Raw genomic sequence first — 18,088 nt, 5'->3', positions numbered from 1 at the left:
AAATCTCTTTAATTGAAACCCTAGTCTCTGTTCTTGTAGCATTTAAGTTCGCCTAAGTAGCAGTCGCCGCATTTATTATACCCTAGAAATGCCGGGCTGTTAAAGTTGGTATCAGAGCCTCAGTTCTTTCCGCTCTGGACCCAAGAGTCTTGTTGTCTTAAAATCTGAAATTTGTGGGAATTGATTAAATAATAATTGTTGAAGACTCAACACCACGACTCGTCTCCGCTCAACCACGAAGAAAGAGGTAACCCGTATCTTTGAATATTGATTTGAATTATGAAATGTTGGAGGTTGAAACGAATGGAAGTTGTTGTGATATATGGAAATTTGTGTTGGAATATAAAATGATGATTATGCATGCAATTGAAATTGCTAACTGTGATTATGCAAAAAAAAAAAAAGAAAAAAAAAGATGAATGCTGTTATGCAAGTGATTTGCGACCAAGATCGCTATGAATTGAATAAATGAAATTCTATATGATTTGTGATTACGTGATTGTTCGATGAACAGCGTTATGAGTTGAACTTGGGCATTGCTATACTTAGTTGAAAATCGTGTTGTGATTGGAAAATTTGTATGACGATATCGAACTTGGAGGCATAAAAACGCCGAATGCAAGGCGAACGAACTTGCGAGAACAAAATTGCGAACTATCGAAACGCGAAAAATATATATATATATATATACGAGCCTTTGTCTCGGAAATGAAATTCCGTTTATTCTTGATATAATATTATCTTCACACCTCTATCGTTCGACCTATATCTATATATATATCCCTCGTATACTCTCAGCATCATTCGAAATACACTATTGATATTTTCTTCGATCCTTGTTCTGATGCTGAGATTTCTTTTGTAGATGCCTAATCAGTATTACGCACCGATGCGCGACCGTTATGCGAAGAACAACGTTTTCCCTGTCGAAACCTACCAGGAGTTTGAGTGGGATGGAAAGTCCTTTCTCCTAACCTACGTCATTGAATTCTACGATCGCTGGATGGATGCATACGCGTATGGAGGAGTTACCCATCACGCGGGGATCTCGAGGTTGATCCACAGCCTGCCTTCTCCATGGAGCGAATGGACTGCTCAAGCTGCGATACCGTTTACGTGGTTCAGTCCGCCCGAGTACAAGCCTCGAGGCGACATAATCGGCTTGATTGGAGTGCTACTCCCAGCCATGGCAGCTGCAAGGGATGGACCGCCGCTTAGTCCCCCAGCACACAAGTACCTGCCGGGCCAGGCTCATCGATGGAGATATCGTCGTGATAAGGAGCCGCACGTTGATCGTGTCCCTACTAAACCAAGGCTTAGGACTCGTACGTCTAACCCGTTGGTCATAAATGGGAACGTGGAGGACATGCGTGCGATAACCCCTCCGCCCCCGGATGTTGGTGGATCAAGCGAAGACGAGGAACCTTACGAGGAAGGGCACGACTTGGACATGGGAAATGTCGATGAGGATGAGGACCCCGAAGAGGACATGAACGATATCGACTAGGAGTAATAGTCGTGGAAAACATTGTTTTGCTTCCCCCATATTTTTGGAATATTTTTGCTAAACTTTTGCCGTACCTTTTTACTTTTGCTCTTTTGAATTCCGCTGATACTAAGACCTCATTGAGGCAATGTTTTTGATTAATATGCTATGGGGAGAATTTTTATTTTTCATTCCGATCTCGCTACCTTATGATGCAATGGATTTCCATATTGTTTCCATGCCATTGAGGAAATTTTCTATCACTATGTTATCATGCCGTCATATCATTACACCGCTATCTTTGATTATCTTATTGCGCCTTATACTTGCCACTTGAATTGCATAAGTGCCTCTTGATTACAGTTACCTTGTTGATAAGAACCAATGATTCTTTTGATACCCTATGGTGTAACCGATTTTGTGATGCTTTGGCACTACTTGTGAAATCCACCTATGTGATGAACTTTTGCTTGGCCATATACACCAAAACAATTGTCCTATGCACCTTGTATACCACGCAAATGTTGATAGAATTTTGAGAATAATCCGTGTATTGATAAATCAGAATGCCGCCGAGACGCCATAACCGTCAACTGACACCTCCGCCTTCGAGCGAGGAAAGTGTGACGCAGTCAATTCAGACACCGCCGCCTCCCCCACCCCCGGTTGATCGGGAAATAGTGAAGCTGTTCTTGGAACAGAAACCACCTGTTTTCGATGGACTTGGAGAACCGGCCAAGGCCGAAGCATGGATCCGCGCGATAGAGCGTATCTTCGCAATCTTGGGATGCAATGATAGGGAACGGATGAGTTGTGTTACTCACCAACTAATCGAAGCAGCCGACTTTTGGTGGGATACTAGAACGAAGACCTTGACGCGAGATCAAGTGGAAGCAATGACGTGGGAAGATTTCAAGACTGAATTGTACAACAAGTATGTGCCTAAGAGCTACCGGAAAGCGAAGGCATCCGAGTTCCATAATCCGACTCAAGGACGCATGACCGTGACCGAGTATGATCGAGCGCTCAACAGCATGACCCGATACGCCCCCGATCAAGTCGACACTGACGAGAAGCTGTCCGACAAGTTCCGTGAGGGACTGAGATCCGAGATAAAGATGTCTTTGGTCAGTCGAGGGAGGCTCACTTACGCTAAAGCTTTGGCACTCGCGTTGGATATTGAGGCAGCAATGCCTAGAGAGAGATCAAAGGAGAACTCTACACCGTCCCTGCCCCCATCACATCACTCCCGAGAGAAGAGAAAGTGGGAGGATTCTAGGAATTTCTACGATGGGAAGCGACATCAATCGAATCAGCATCGATCCCAGCACGGAGGGGGGCACCATACGTCTAGCCAGAGAGGAGAGTATCGACCCAAGGCACCGCAGTGCAATGTGTGCTCTAAGTACCATTTCGGAGAATGCCGATATCAGAACGTCGTCAAGTGCTACACCTGCGGAGGAAACGGCCACTACTCTAGGGAGTGTGCGAATAACAAGATAGGATCGGGATCAAGGCAGAACGATCAAGGATCCCGTCAACAATTGAGGGCACCGCAAAATGAAGCAAGAGGAAATCGCGACCCATCGTCGCGGCAGCAACAACCTCACCGCCCAAGACTTCCTCCACAAGCTAGAGCGTTCGCGTTAGAGCAAAAGAAGCCGAAGAAAGAACAAGATGAACGCGAGAAAGGAAACTGGACAGGTATGGGCGAAATTCTCAACACCCCTGTTGTTGTGTTGTTTGACACGGGCGCGTCGCACTCGTTTATATCTTAGTTATGTGTGCACACTTTGGGGTTGCCTGCTAGCGAATCTGAACATAGGATTATGGTGTCCTCACCAGTAGGAGGAACGATAGAAATATCTCGAACGTGCTCGAACATAGAAATCGTGCTAGGAGAACTTAAGATAGTCGCTCACGATTTACAAGTTATGGCGATGAAAGATACCGACGTGATCCTAGGAATGGACTGGTTGGCCGCGAATTACGCAACGATTCGTTGTAAGGAGAGGCAAATATCCCTACAAGCTCCGGGAAAGGAACCTATCGTGTATCATGGAATCTCGAGGAACCGACGAACCGCGATAATCTCTGCACTGCAAGCTACCGCGATGATGAGAAAGGGGCGACCTGCCTATCTCGTCTATCTTCACGGCGATGAGAATGATGAAAGAAGAGTGGAAGACGTCGCTGTTGTGCGGGAATTTCCAGATGTTTTTCCCGAAGTGTTACCTGGACCGCCGCCGGATCGACAATTGGAGTTCACGATCGATCTCGAGCCGGGAGCTGCACCCGTATCCAAAGCACCATATCGAATGGCGCCTAAGGAGTTGGAAGAACTCAAGATACAACTCCAAGAGCTCATGGACCTAGGTTTCGTTAGACCTAGTGTTTCGCCATGGGGCGCACCAGTACTTTTCGTAAAGAAGAAGGATGGATCGATGAGGATGTGCATCGACTATAGGGAGCTAAACAAGTTGACTCTTAAGAACAAGTATCCACTGCCAAGGATAGATGACTTGTTCGATCAGCTTCAAGGAGCCGGAGTGTTTTCGAAGATGGACTTGAGGTCCGGATATCACCAGCTACGAGTTCGAAGGGAGGATATACCGAAGGCTGCATTTCGCACAAGATATGGCCACTACGAGTTTGTGGTGATGCCATTTGGATTAACGAATGCCCCAACGGTATTTATGGATTTGATGAACCGGGTTTTCCACCCGTACTTGGATAAATTCATCTTAGTATTTATCGATGACGTTTTAGTCTACTCGAGGAACGAAAAGGAGCACGTTGAGCATCTACGGATCGCTTTAGAGACTTTGAGAAACGAGAAGTTTTACGCCAAATTCAGCAAGTTATACGCCACATTGTATCGGCAGAAGGAATCAGAGTGGACCCCGCCAAAGTTGAAGCGGTACAACAATGGAAGTCACCATCAACCCCAAACGAGATTCGGAGTTTCCTAGGCTTGGCAGGATACTACCGAAGGTTTATAGAAGGGTTCTCCAAGATAGCGAGACCAATGACGCAACAACTTAAGAAGGGAGTCAAGGTGAATTGGACCCCAGAGTGTGAAGCAAGCTTTCAACTCTTGAAGGAGTAGTTGACTACCGCGCCAGTTCTAGCTGTGCCAGAGACTGGAGTGAATTACGTAGTCTACACCGATGCTTCGAAGGTTGGACTAGGATGCGTGTTGATGCAAAACAATAAGGTGATCGCCTACGCGTCACGACAGTTGAGACCACACGAGTTGAATTACCCAACACACGATTTGGAGTTAGCAGCAGTGGTACATGCCCTAAAGATTTGGAGGCATCATCTCTACGGAGTTCGATGTGAAATCTTTACGGACCACAAGAGCTTGAAATATTTCTTCGAGCAGAAGGACTTGAACATGAGACAATGAAGGTGGCTCGAACTAGTGAAGGACTACGATTGTGGTATCAATTACCACCCCGGCAAAGCAAATGTGGTGGCAGATGCTTTGAGCCGAAAGGACCATTCGCAACTAGCTTTCCTTGTAGAGCCGCAAACTCTACTTGGGTTAGTGTACACCAATGTTAGACCGTGTGCCAGCGTACGGGTTGGCCAGTCTAGTGACCTGGATTGCGGCCGCATTCCTTGTCATGTAGAATGAGGATATGGTAAACGTCGATGAGAAAAATGATTGCGCGACCGTGATTTTGGATAAAGGAAATATTTTGGTGCCTCGGGCATTTCTAAAGATAAAACCCCGATGGACACTTGAGAATGACATGATAACTATATTTGTGATAAAACTGTTTTCGGCATGAGTCCACTGAGTATGTGTAATAGCCCGCTTTCCTAGGGTACAATAAATGCGGCGACTGCTACCAAAACAGACTCAAGAAATGAACAAAGGCTAGGGTTTTCATTTAAAGAGCTTTGACCAAAGGTATAAAAAGAACTATCAGAGCATTAAAGCAGCAACTTAACCTAGAAGCTTAATTAAGAAAAAGGAAGGTATCATAAATTACGATCAAGAATCTCAAGAGTACGACATAGTTTCCAAGATAAAAACCACAAGATAGTCTAAGGCCTCTAAACCGAAAGGAGAGTGCAAAATATTCAAAGTTATCGTAAGTGTATCAAAACTCAGCGGAAAGCGACCAAGAGAAAGAGTAGCTATGTATGGAGACACAACTAAGCTTGAAGTTCAAAACAACCATCTTAATTAATTATCATGCTCAACACCCGCCATCGCTCGTCATCGTTCAACCTGCACATAAGGAAAACACTGCAGGGCTGAGTATTTTGAAATACTCAGTGAGCTCATTGCCAAAACGTTTTATAAGTTATGCCACCCTTACCAAGTGAACTCGAGTTTTAAGCAGTTATAAGAGAATATCACGAGTATCACAAAATATATTTTCCATAGACTGGCCTGTCAAAATAACTCCCCATTTTTCATCAACAATTCAATAATCACAATCATTCCATGGTGCGACGAAAGTGTGGCCACACTTTTCGCCCACGAGACCGGCCGACTAGCAAGGACGGCTCCCGACCCCCTCGTGTACACAGCCTGGTAGGGTTTGCGGCCCATACTTAGACCCGAATTCGTTAAACATATCCATAGCCCTATAGCCCAATGGAGCGAACTCTCAAACTGGGCATCAGGCGCACAATATCACAAACAAAACAGACATAGGCATGACATAACAGTTAAACCACCCTTATTTCTCCACATTCATATATTTGCACATAAAAGAGTTTAAGAGTAAAGCCCACCTCGACTGCTTAGGTTTCAAGTATGTTCTTTCCTTTGTTATCCGGCTTCGCAACTGAGGTTTCACCTTTTTAATCACATAGGCACATATCACAAATCAGATTCTAAACAAACTCCTAATTCATTCATGTCCTAACGCTTTTTCCCTTTTCCCATCGATTCATCTTATTATCACTAATCAAACTTAAGTCATGATCATCATATAAATTCCTTTCGTATCTCAACTCTAGATCTAACACCAACATAAATTACACAAGAGTATTTAGCCATCAAGCACACACCACACAACACAACACAACACACACGACACGCACACACACACGCACACACACCGCGCACACGCCACACACACACACCACATACATACATATTTACATATCCCTTTTATCCCACTTTCACTCAAACAAGATGCATGAGGGTTCAAGAATACCGATTAATCGGTTAGAAAGAAGAGGAATCGAGTAGAACGAAGAAGATGGATATAAAAATACCTTAAGAGAAAAACGAACGGTAGAAATTAAGTATTAGACTCGGTTCTTCAAGATTCTTGGGTCAAACTTCAATTCTTCTCAAAGGATGAAGGATTAATGGAGTAAAGTAGAAGAAAATTGAGAGAGTGTGGGGAGAAGAGAGGGGGCGAAAATTAGGGGGTAGGGGGTGAAAATTTGTGATGGCTAGGGTTAGGTTTTTGGCTCCTTATTTATAGAGTTCAATAAAATCTCTAGGTAAATAAATAGAATATTTGGTAAGATCTTATTCTCCACAATTAAATAAATAAATATTGTGAAGTAGGGAAGAAGAATTAACAAAAATAGACTCTAGGGCAAAATCCCATGATTTTCGAAAATTAGGCTCTTAATTAGCCAAGATTTCGTTTTGAATATTTTACGGAGTAGAATAAAATATCACGGAGCAAAAAAAAAATAAAATCCTCCAAGTATATAGGGTAGTAGGCGTGTATTTTGGGGTTCTCCCATAAGGAATATATTTTGAATATTAACTAAAATAAGATAAGGCAAAATCTCTTGAGGTATGGAAAGATTTGGTAGAATATTTAAATTCTAGGTATGGAAGGAAATCAAATAAGGGATTAACTAAAATAAAATAATTCTTTCCTTCCCACAATAGGTGATTTTCGAAAATCACCAAGACATAAGGGGGCTCGATTTTTCTCCATAAAAAAAAAGGAATAATTGGGTTTTGGATTTAATTTGGATAAATATCCCAAGAATTAAATTAAATCCGGAAACATTATAATTCCTCCTCCAAAAGGCCAAGGGGGTCGAAAATCACAAGAATTGGGTGGCAAGTATTTATGGAAATTTTCTCTAATATTCTCACTCACCCTTAAACAAATAATTCGTCTCATAAATTAATTAATCACATGCCACATCATATAATTAACAAGTTTGAATTTTCAAACTTCCAATGCAAACCCTAGACTCGACTCGGCCATAGCATCTCATGCAATAAATGCATTCATAAATATTTCACGTCTCCACGTCATCAAAATAAATTCTAGGGCTCTAAAATTAGGGTTCGGGAAATCGAGATGTTACAGTATGTTTATAGTACTCAGCCCTGCATGTGTTTTCCCTATGTGCAGTTGAGCGGTGAGGAGCGGTTGGCGGTGTTGAGCAAAGGAAATAATAATAATATGATCAGTTTGAAACTTCGAGTGTAGTTGTGTCTTCATACATAGCTTCTCCCTTCTCTTGGTTGCTTCCGCTGAAACATGAAACTTATGATTGTTTGGTTGAATTTGAACTATTTTATTTTGTTGGATTGTTGAGACATGATACAGTTGGGATTATTTCGAAACCTTGTCATTTTGGGAATATTAATTGTGATAGCCCTTTTATCATTGAATTTCATTGCTAAGGCATTATTCTTCTCTTACTTATTGTTCATTAAATACTTTGGTAAAATCCCTTTAAATGAAACTCTAGCCTATGATCTTTGTTGCATTTAAGTCCGCCTAGGTAGCGATCGCTGTATTTATTACACCCTAGAAGGGCGGGTCGTTACAGTGACGGTCTTCACAATTTGAAATAAAGGGTGGTATACTGTTCAGCCATGCGCTCTTCGCTCTCAGCCACAACATGCATCTGCACCACTCGCGAGGCACATAAAACTCATTTTGGACTGTTTTAAAGTAATCGTTAGTATTTTTTATTCAAATAAATTGAGTTTTCCTTTAAAAATATTTTTCATCCAACAAAATTTGCCTATTCTTTTCATTTTCTAATCCTTCAACAGATTCTATTCTATACTATAAATACCACATTCACTTCATACTTTATTCACAGCGAAATATTCTCTTTTTATATGAACTTTCGCTATTATCTTTTTATTTGAACTTTCTTTCTAAATGTATATCTTAATTAGATTATGTCTACAAAGACGAATGACAACAGTCTTACACTACCTCATTTGTGGCGGGCACTCCCGATTCTCTTAGATCTTCAACTCCCTACCCTTGCACATTCCAAAGTGTCTATAATCCCCACATGTCCGACATCACTACATAGTTGTTGGACAAAATTCAACTTTTCGACGACAGATTCAATGTTCATATTTTCAACGTTAAGTGGTTCGTCACATTAACATGTGGCACATAGAGTCGATAATGAGCTTAGGGATGAAGCGCACAAAGCACACCGAGGAGGGCCAATATTCAACAAGCGGCCGCCATCCAGTAGGTGCGAGCGAGTGAGTGAACTAAAACTCGAAGCACCGTTCGATTGAAACGAAGTTGGTGAAGAGCCGACCGCGAAGAGAATTGCGGTACAACTGCCCCATAAGTTAATAACACCGTGAGGTGTGTAACCTGTTAGGTTTGGTATACTGAAAAGCATGTTCCGAGCAAGTTTCTCTCGAATAGAATCTTGCTTGTATACGTAAAACTCTATAATCCACTTTTAACCCGATTCAGTATTATTTGAGTAGTTTCGCAAGAATAGAATCAGTATATTATTACATTGTGTTTGCTTGTGCACTTATAAGATGTTTTATAAACATTTAAATGTATAAGAAACAAACAAAGTCTAAGTCTTTTGCTTATTAGACTGGTTGTGGGCGACGTCCACTTTAAGGTAACACAGTCGGTTCTATGCAATGCTTTGCAAAAGAAAAAGAAGAATTTCACAACCCAGATAGGCTTAGACTACCTATCGTGAAAGGTTGCAATGTCAGTCCGATTATTTCTAAGCCTTACTGAAATAAGATAACGTAGGCGTGGTATAGCACTGAATGGATCTAAGCCTTACTGAAATAAGATGACGTTGGTGTCTTTATGCTATATACTGTAAGACTAGGTCTTGATAAATAACTATTTCTTAATCTACATACGTTAACATTGAGCATACGGTATTGATTATGCACTACTTTGACTTATCAAATGGTGCGGGTTTTTTCGCAACCCAATAATCCTGATATATTGGGTAGTGGTGATTAATATCTAGCGGTGCTAGGATTGCTATTATGTTGAATCGCACGCGAGGTGAGTCTCGTTTGATAATGTCCTCAAGAGAAGCTCGAACAAGGTTTTATTATTCAGAAAACTGGCCAGTTGGAGTTTTATTACTCTATGAATAATAAATAAGTGTTTCTTGCTAAGTCCACTCTTGGAATTAATAAGATGATAATTAATTAAGTCCATAGCAGACATTAATTAATTAATAGACATTTATATCTTAAGCGCGAGAAATAAATAATATAAATAACGGAAACCCGGATTACTTGTAATTTCAGATTTGGATGAGGAGTGCAATATTACTTCTGTAGTGGCTGCTCGTAATATTCCAATTAAAAGCTTATATTAAATTTGGGTTCAATTTAATTAGTAAAAAGCTAATTGGAGGAGCCCATATCCAAAACCTTTCATAGATCCCTGACTGGGCCCAATATGAACTTAATATAAATAGGAGAATAAAGGAGACAGAAAACACACTTATTTTCATTGATAATTTTCGTTCCTCTCCTCTCTTTAGTAGGAGACGAAATTTTCATGATTTTCTCCTCCGTGAGATTTTCAGCCCTCCTCTGTGGAAATTTTCTATCTTCTTTATTCGAGTCCTAATATTTTGATAAGATCAGCCCACCCTGATATCGAGATACAGTTCGGGAACCAGTCAGAAGATCTGTGGTCTAGTATTGAAGATCATCGTGGAGAAGGTGCAAGCAATCATCGATTCTTTGAATAATCAAATCGGTAACTCTAAACCTTAATATTCATGTTTAGGATTTACTTTCTTTAAGCATGAATTATTTGCGTTCTAGCATGCAATTATCTGTTTAACATGTGAATTGATTAATCGCATAATCGTCAAATAGATCATTATCTGATTTATTTGTTTTGTATAAGTCTTCCACTGTGCAAGGTCACCAAACCCATCATAACCTAGGTAGAAACATCAACTTTAAGATTTTGCAATAACCATTGTGCACTGAAACGAGTGCAATGAAATCACAGCAAGCAGTTGTACATAATGCAAGATGATTAAGCAACTCTAGAATTGTCTCAATTCTAGGGTTTGTAGTTATTTTATTTTTAATCTTTGTTGTTTAGGATATGAATTATGTAAATTTCCAGTTTTTGAAAGATTTTGATAATATAAATTTTTGGTTTTACTATAATTTTAATTAAATAATTTAATCCAATGATATAATAAAAATAAATTACTACGAATAGAGGATATAAAAAATACTTAAGAATAGTTAAGAAAAAAATTGTGAGTTGTGGAAATATTTTAATGTAAGAAATAAAGTGGTACTAGTAAAAAATTATTCTCAAGGCCATGAGTAATGAATGAAGAGATAACGACATGCAATAGATATAGTAATATAATAATATTCAAATAGGTGACATGTGACTTGACAGAATATGTATTTCGCAATAAGTGTCACAATACGTTGTAAAATACAATTGATGTTTGCTTTAACTCCACCGGCCGGAAGGTAAAAGTAGGAAATCATTTATTGCAGTCATATACCTTCCATATCCATATCAGACTTGGGTTTGCTTTCGAAAACAGAATAAAAAGGATGGTACAACAAATTCAAACCGAATAAATTTTTTATTTTTACTTTTTTAACTAAAAACACAGATGTTCCATGATTGTTTGGACGGAATTATGTGTTTAATAATAGTAGAAACAGATTTCTATAATTTGCATTCTCAAGTACAGAAATTAATTTGGAGTGCTTTAAATGTGTGTGTTTTACGAACGAATTTTGTTATCCAATAGTGACGTTTGTTATATTATTATATGGAGTACTTACTATGTACATAATTTAAGGGTAATAGTCTATATATGATCTCAGATTCTCAATCGTTATTAATGTAAAAGTGGGTATTTTAAAAATCTCGGTTTTGATAATACATACTCCATTCGTCCCACCACATTCTTGATTGACATGAAATTTTAGAAAGTGTTGTTAGGTGGAATAAAGTAGAGAGGAAAAAGGTAGTTGAATATTTTAATAAGGAGAGATGAGAGAAGAGGTTATTTCCAAAATTGGAAAGTGGCCATCTTAATTTGAACAAATAAAAAAGGAAATATGGTCATCTTGAATAGAACGGGGGAGTATATTGATACGTAGTATAGTTATTTAGGAGTGATCGTGTTTGACATACAATGTGAACAAATTTTGTATCTAAATTTACCCTAAATTGCAATATATATTTTGTATCTAAATTACCCTAAGATGTGATATATTATTAAGATTGTTTAGTTTACTTGACAAGATATTATAATTATATTCTGAAGTTATAACAATTTATTACTTGAAAAATAAGAAAATTAATCAGGCAAGTATTATAACACATATGAAGACGTGATATGCTACGTATCTTTTGGAAGCACACTATTCTTGTTCGACACACATTTGATGTTGTGTGTTTTTTTGTTATTTTATTTATTTATTTGAGGTTATAGAGAAAATAATAAATCAAGATTTGATTTTTATGAATTTTATAAAATTAAAATATCAATAATAATTTTAATGTATTTATTAAACCAAATATATAGAAGAAAACAAGCAGTGTTAAATATGCATCAAATATGGATGATGAGAAGAAATAAAAAAAATTTGTAACGAAGCTCTTGAAAAAAAAAAGCGATATTTGAAAACAAACATTATCTTGTAATCTTTTAAACCACCATTTGAAAAAGGGGGTTGCTACGAAATCTAAGTTGAATATACACATTTTGAATTTTATCCTGTTAAATATTACTCCCTCCATTCACGAAAAATAGACAAATTTTATGATTTTGGTCCATCCACGAAAGACTAAGTTCAAAAAGAAAAGTCTCCAACCAATACTAACCATACACATCATTCTAAATATGAACCCACAATCCACGAACACTTATTCCACTATCTTTTCCTTCCATCTCTCTTACTTTTTCCTATATCGTTTTTACTTTAGCAATTATACATTAAAATCCGTGACATTCACAATATTATTTATTTTTCTTGGACGGAGGATACTATACAACCACCCCAACTAAGTTATAGATTTTGAACTCAATTATTTAGTAGACTTTTTAATCCACTACAAATCAAATTGCCCTCGACCGTTTAACTCACTTTCAATTCAATTTAAACACAGAACCGATTTATTCAAACCTAGCACGTGATGCCAACACTGACTCACTCCTAAAGGTTGAAATTTGGTAATATTAAAAGTTATTTAATCGAAAGAGGCATTTAATGTATGTAAGGATGTGTGAGCAAATTGACTTTCATTATATACAGATTGTACTCTCACATGTGGATGTCAACTTTAATTTCGGCCCCTTATTAAATACTATTGAAATTCGTTAACAATGGTGTTAATTTATTTTTCATTTAATCATTAGGTCGGTATGCGTCAACACTAATCGTGTATTTTTTGTAAATTTGAGCTTAGGTTTCTAGCATTTATACTTGTAGTTTTTTTTTTAATGCAATAATATTTATACTTGTAACTGGACTTGCCTAAAATTACTCATTTCGTTATCATGTGCAAAATGATACCTAAGTTTGAAAATTGTTATTTAGTTACCGAGGTTTGAGAATATACATAGATGTGACCACAATAAATTAAAACAAAAAATTTGAGAACTCATCATAATCATTAATATCAGTTGTTGATTTTCCTATATAAAATATGAATAATATTCATAAGTAATGAATTGATACGTATTTAGAAATCAATATGTTTTGTGGTACCAACTATTATTAATGAGCGAATTGATCATGAACTTACTAGGTAAATATATAAATTTACTATAGAGTGAATATTTCTTTTTAGATTGTATTTTCTTTTTTCAGATTTAGAGTTTTCTAATATCGATTCTTGTATTTCATTATTACTCCATTTGTCCACTACCACAGTTGGTTTTAATATTCTTAACTATACTACTTTGTGATTAAAGTTTTGTGTAATATTCTTTTATCGGAAATGATATCTTGCTCATGTAAGAGAAAATTTCAATAGGGGGGACGAGAATTGTTAGGACTGGTCTACTGTCTTTCTTATCTAATCTCCTTTTATATAGAGTTAATATTAAGCCTGATCATGGTGATTAGACGAGGTATTTGGGCCACTATTTAAGTTTTCACTAATTAAATAGAAATTTTCAATTTAGTTTAAGTTTGAAATAAATATTATTATCAGCCATCATAGTAAATTAATAATACTAACCGCTCGCTCAATCCGAAATTCCGAGTAATTTGATGCTTTCTTTTTTAATTTATTTCTTTCAGGTATTAAGATATGGAGTATCATTCAATAATCAATTCCAAGTCTGCTATTTGACTTTTTAATTAATTATTTTTTTCTTTCTAAGAGTGGTCTAGTTTAGAAATTTCATTTGTTATTCATGGAATAAATTTCAACTGATCAATTTTATGAATAGCAAAACTTCTTTCCCAACAACTCTTGAGTTGAGGACATTAACAAACCAGACTTGCCCGACACACAATTCATTGTAATAAAAATACTATCTCCACTTGGACATTAATTATCATCACCCAAGATATCAGGATTCTCGAGTTACGAAAGACCCACACCTTTTAATATGTCAGACAATGAAGTAATCGATATTGTATGCTCAATATTATATCAATGATGATTAAGAAATACTCCCTCCGTCCAGCAATAGAAGTCCCGTTTTTCCGTTTTTGTCCGTCCGGCAATAGGAGTCCCGGTTCTACTTACTATATTTGGACATTTTAATTACCCTCTCACTTCTCACTTATTTACATCTCTACCATAAAAAAAAACACCCCTCCCACCCCCACCCGTCTAACTCTCCCCCTTCCCCTCCCCCTCTCAATCCCTAGGAACCCTAATTCACTGCCGCCGCCGCCACCTCCTCCTCCTCCTCCTCCTCCCCCTCCCCCTCCGACAAAAGGCCTTCCAACCGCCGCCGCCTCCTCCTCCTCCTCCGACAAATGGCCTTCCAACCGCCGCCGCTGCCTCCTCCTCATCCTCCGACAAAAGGCCTTCCAGCCGCCGCCTCCTCCTCCTCCTCCACCTCCTCCCCACTCTCGGGAACCCTAGCCCCTAATCGTCGGCCGCCTCCGCCGACCTCACTGTCTCCTACCCAAACCCACTCCACCTGTGGGTGTGGGGGACCTCCAGAATGTGAGTAGTGAAAATCACGAAGAGGGCTCTGCTTCCTTTTAATTTTGCAAAGTTTGTTCTTGAAATTTTTTTCTTATGGCCTCTCATCTCTTTTTGCTCTCTGATTTTAATTCAGTGCTATTTTGATTCATCCAGATTGAAGTTTTGTTATTGAAATTTTGTTCTTGGCGTTTGTTCTTGAAATTTTGCAAAATTTGTTTCAGATTGAAATTTTGTTCTTGAAATTTGTTCTTAAAATTTTGCAATTATGTTCTTGAAATTTTGTTCTCTGTTCTTGAAATTTTGTTCTTGGCATTTAATCCTCCAGATTGATTTGTGTTGAGCAATTACAGTGAATTTCATTTAATTGTGTAGATATGTGAGCAAATTTAGCGTGAATTGTTGCATTCAATTCTCCAAATTTGGATTTAAAATCAGAAATAAAATCAGAACTTGATGTATAAAAGCTAAATTTATAAATTTGTGGGCCCTAAATTCCACTATCACACACCATTTATTACACACTTCAACCCTTTCTTAAAACCCGTGCCCTTTAGAAATGGGACTTCTATTGCTGGACGGAGGGAGTAACAATCACCAAGACCTCCTCTTTTAGTTAATAGCCAAGAAAGACTTATCTCAGTGTTCGATCTGTTCAGTGATATATCACACCAATATCGCTCATTTTCTAAGGTACAGAATTTTATGGACTGACACTGTAACATTTCACTATAGGTAAGTATAACTCATCTAGGTTGTGAAACAAAATTTATCTACTATAAAGAATCGACTGTATCACCTACTGTGATGAATATGTCCACGACCAATCTGCTAAAGAGAAAAATTATTTTCTTCATATATTTAATTGCAAGTAAAACATGTTATAATGAATAAGCAAAACACATTCTAACAAAATATGCATTCTCACTAATTGATAAAGACGAATAAAGAGGTTTTACATATACACTTGAAAGATGCTTAGCACAGTATATTACTCATCTCAACTAAGATGACACACTTTACTTTTCAGTTTGTCACAATCAAGATGACATATTTCTATTTTTGGTAACTTTCTCTCTCCAATTAAAACACTAAACAATTTTATTAAGATGTACAAAAATTTCAGATCAAAGTACTCATAACAGCACCATCTTTGAACTAGAGACAGTGAAATGATAATTAAGGATGTAATAAGGCACCCTCAAATTGTTGCATGATAAATAAGTTTTAATTTTTTCTGAAGTTACGATTTGAGATTAAAGAAGACTAATAAGTGAAGGGGAAACTTCAACTGAAAATTTAGCAATGGCGACTATTAGAAATTGAAAAAGAGGGACTTTAAGAGCATTGTTTGTTGGAAGTGAAGAAAATTGGGACATACAGAGAGAAAATATTGAAGTGGAGAATTTTCTAAAAATAGTTATGGGGATTAATTATAATGTGCACAATTCAAACCAATTGATCATCATCGCCACAAAATACATTCAAAGCAAATAAGGCTGGAAAACAAAGCTTGTCCATGATGTAAGTAACAAAGTCCAATAAATTTAATTTGACATATTATAATACTATTTCATGAAAAAGGATGTAGTGAACAAAGTAGGACAATAAATAAGATTTGTGTAGGGGTGAGAGGATATAAATGGACACATTGTTTGCTACAAAGTGAAACACCACAAAATATTGGCAGCCAGCCACCATATATGGAGATGGCAGTATCACATTCTTTGTCTTCCTGTGCCCCACCATTCATGTTCCCTCTATCTATATATATACACTACTAAAAATTTAATGTAAGTACAAATAAGGATGATGCTCATTTTTCACTTCTCCATTCGCAATTAATTTAGTTAGGTGTCAAAGAATACGCACAACACAAGCACACGTTTATATAGATATAATATTGTTTTGGGTGCATGAAAAAATATTTATTCATGAACCTAACGCGTGTGACAACTAATGTACTATGTGGTTTTGAGAAATTAACTTTTTTTAGCTGTAATTCATTATCATGAAATCGATCTCATCTTTAATTCATTTTTTTCTTGTTCTTGGACGTGCACTTGTCACCTTTTGTCTCGCAGAGGATTAGAGAGTGTGCTAATGTGCATTGGAGTGTGGAAATTTGGTATTACGATGCTTAGTTTTGTGTACACTTTTGAACTTACAATCCTTAGGATTCTAACCTATATACATGATAACCCCCAAGTCTTATTACAATCTGAAGAAAACACTTAAAGAAACAATTTTGTATTAGTTGATCTCAAAGTATCTGTGGTACAACAAATCTGGTGAAACAAGGGCTAACTTGATGAATTGACAAACTGATCAAGTTGAAAAGGGGAGGTGGAGAAATCAGCGGGTGTTGATAGCTCTGATTTATTTAAGGCTTGGGGGACGGTTGCTAGAAACTGAGCCCGTTTTATGCATATATGTGTTTATGTGTTTTTCTTCGAGTCTTTGTGTGTTAGAGTCAATTGAGTCTAGTTTTTCTCTTTAGGTTTTAGAGTCGATCAAGGGATGCCATGTATTTGAAAATGGCCTCATCTCTTTTACTTGTTTTTATACTTGAGGCAAGTATGGTTTAAGTGTGAGCAATTTCATAATGCTCATTTCATGCATTGACTTTTGGGTGATTTCACATATTTTTGGAGAGATAATGTACGAAATTGGAGTTTAACTGTGCAAGATTGTTACTGGATTGATGCACTTTTTATTAGCACAATAAATACCTGCAAGTATACAGAGTATGAATAGTATAGCTAAAGGTTAGTACCGGATATCGATCACATGAAAAACAAACACAAACTGACTATCTTCTACTAAAACTCAATTACTATCTAGAGAACTAAAAGATTTTGAGAATTTTTTAAAAACATAAAACAATTGAAAGCAATAAACAACTGATTGCAAATAAATCACGGAGATAAAAGTATAGAGATAAGGGAATTCCAGGGATGTGCGTTCACAGTTATGGTTATACAAGTTCCAACTACAATACCCTAGCACGGTTAATACTTTGATAGGACGAGTCACCTAACTTATGCTCATGTGATGCAAACGTATGTTACTAACATTAGGGTTGTCAATCCTAAATCTGTAACTCCTAAAATCTCCTAAGACCCTTGAAAAGTCCTCACTCTCAATTAACAGTGTCGTCTACTAAGTGGATCTAACTCGCCAAGCTACTCTCACGATTATGTAGCAAGTTATATTAAATCATACACGA

This window comes from Salvia hispanica, chromosome 4 (assembly GCF_029641045.1).
Source record: "Salvia hispanica isolate PSC_SH4W2 chromosome 4, Shi_PSC_v1, whole genome shotgun sequence".
Classification (NCBI taxonomy): domain Eukaryota; kingdom Viridiplantae; phylum Streptophyta; class Magnoliopsida; order Lamiales; family Lamiaceae; genus Salvia; species Salvia hispanica.
Note: the sequence above shows the minus strand (reverse complement) of the source record.